The 1,893-nt window shown below is 38.9% G+C and overlaps 1 non-coding gene across 1 annotated transcript; it reads right to left on the bottom strand.

The window, feature by feature from the left end:
* Nucleotides 1-1,150: 1,150 nt before the first annotated feature.
* On the bottom strand, nucleotides 1,151-1,257 carry LOC120262677. The gene has a single exon (XR_005536935.1). It is a non-coding gene; the product is annotated as a small nucleolar RNA R71 (small nucleolar RNA).
* Between the last annotated feature and the right edge of the window lie 636 nt (nucleotides 1,258-1,893).

Genomic DNA, 1,893 nt, shown 5'->3' on the forward strand with positions numbered 1-1,893 from the left:
TTTTGATTAGGGGTAATTTCTCTCTTAGGGGAGAGATTATTTATTTAAGAGATTATTATTATTAGTCCACAACAAGGTTTCATAGAGTGTTAATGCGATCATGTGGATGTCTGTATCAGCTTTGCGCCTATTCAGTTACACTTCGCTTGAGAAATCAGGGTTTTGAATATTTCTGGAAACTTTCTATTCAAATAAGATTGCATGTTTAGATAACCATTGTCCTGTGCCTTATAACCCTAGAGGAATGCTATGCCCGGATATAGCTTTCTTTCTTAATTTCTCTCCTATTACCTCCCGTATTTTTTTTATGTTCATCTACTTTTATTCATAAACATATCATTCGATTGTTAGTCTATTTTTGGGTTTAGAGTTATTACTAGTAGTCATCTCCTTTTCTGTGAACCGTCAACTCAGTTTACACACACTATTATTACATGATTGGTACATATACTTATGTCGCTATCAAGTTTTTGATGCCGTTGCCGGGGAAGGATAATGATATTAGGAACACTTGATTGTCCATCACTTTTATCCATTTCTTTTTCTTTTCTTCTTTGTTATTCTTTTATATTTCTTGGGTGTTTTTTGATTCTTTCTCTTTTGTTTGATTTCAGTGTATGCCACAGAAGGGCAAAGCACTAAGATTGGCAAAAGGCAAGAGCAGTGTAGAAAGAGTAATTAGAACCAGATTGAAATAGCTCTATTAAACAAAACAGGATCTTTGACAGTGAGTGTTGAGGAAGAGCAGTTAGATACCATGGCAGATCAAGGGAACCGGTATAGGACCCTTTCAAATTAAGCTCACCCCACTCTTGATGGTTCTCAGTCAAGTATATTGCGGCTACTAGTTACAACAAACAACTTTGAGCTTAAACCTATGTTTGCACAGATGGTTTAGAATTTAGAAATACAGTTCCATGGATTACTAAACGAGGATCCTAACAATCATATTGGGGGATTCCTCGAAGTATGTGATATGCTTAAGATCAACAATGCTCTCGACGTCGCCATTAGACTTCACTTATTCCCATTTTTACTGAAAGGAATAGATATACAGTGGCTTCAAGACCTTCCTAGAGCATCTATTATGACTTGGGAGCATCTTGTCAGAACGTTCTTAGCCAGTTATTTCCCTCCAGCAAGAACGACCAAGTTGTGTTAAGAGATTAAAACTTATACACAGTTGGACACTGAATCATTATTTGAGGCGTGGGAGATATTTAAAGACTTGCTAAGGAAATACCCACATCATAACCTCCCCGAATGGATGGAAGTTCAAATTTTAAATCAAGACCTCAATCAGAGTACCCGACAGCTTATTGATTCGGCAGTGGAAGGATCACTTGGCAGTAAGACCCCGGAGGTATCCAAGCAGTTGATTGAGGAAATAGCCATGAACAATTATTAATGGAATTTGAGAGGCAAATCAGTAGTAAAGCCGACTGGGATGATCGAAGTTAGTGAAGTCATAGCACTAGCAACCAAGGTGGAAGCTTTGAGCCGAAAGATTTATAATTTGTCTACTCAAAGTTCGCTACAGTCATGGCGTGTTACATATGTGGGGGAGGACATGCCTCGATAGATTGCTTCATTGTCGGAGTTGTGCATGGACCCACCGAACAAGTAGATTTTGTTGGTAATGCCTTCCGACAACAAGGAAACCCTTACGATGGCACATATCACCCAGGATGGTAGAATCACCCCAATTTCTCTTGGGGAAATCAAGGATAGCAGTGGATGCCCCGCTAGGATTCCCTCCTCACCAACAGAATCACAAGAGACCCGCATTGGAGAAAGTGCTCACTCAGTTTATTCAAAGTACGGATATCAAGTTTTAATAGTTAAACAACCAGTTTCAAAGTATAGAAGCATCGATGAGAAACCAGCAGGCTT

The sequence above is a fragment of the Dioscorea cayenensis genome, chromosome 5, assembly GCF_009730915.1.
Source record: "Dioscorea cayenensis subsp. rotundata cultivar TDr96_F1 chromosome 5, TDr96_F1_v2_PseudoChromosome.rev07_lg8_w22 25.fasta, whole genome shotgun sequence".
Lineage (NCBI taxonomy): Eukaryota > Viridiplantae > Streptophyta > Magnoliopsida > Dioscoreales > Dioscoreaceae > Dioscorea > Dioscorea cayenensis.